We start from the raw sequence: 429 nt of genomic DNA, 5'->3' as shown, positions 1-429 counted from the left end.
CTCATTTTTATTTAATTATTATCATTAAAATTTATAAAATATTAATAGGGACCGAAGATCAATATCTTTCACTTTCTCTATTTTCTCTTTAATTTATTCTTAAATCTGGCATATCCCGATTGCTAGTGAAGTGATGAGAGAATTAAAAGAGAGACGTCAAACATTAGGATATTTGTGTGTATTGTATCCCAAACAATGAGACAATTTCTTGTAATGGATTCCTTAAATATTTGTTTTAGAAAAAAAATAGTATCCATTCAATTTCCAAAAAAAAAGAAAAAAAACAAGTTTCTCTCTCGAATCCTTCTTTAATATTTGCGTGAGGAAATTAGAATCACTTGTTTTCATGCCCTTGTGGAGCCCAAATACGTTGCATTTTATAGAGAAATTGTACCAAGTATATTTTGTTTCGACCTTGCTAGATTTGCT

The sequence above is a fragment of the Populus alba genome, chromosome 1, assembly GCF_005239225.2.
Source record: "Populus alba chromosome 1, ASM523922v2, whole genome shotgun sequence".
NCBI lineage: Eukaryota > Viridiplantae > Streptophyta > Magnoliopsida > Malpighiales > Salicaceae > Populus > Populus alba.
Note: the sequence above shows the minus strand (reverse complement) of the source record.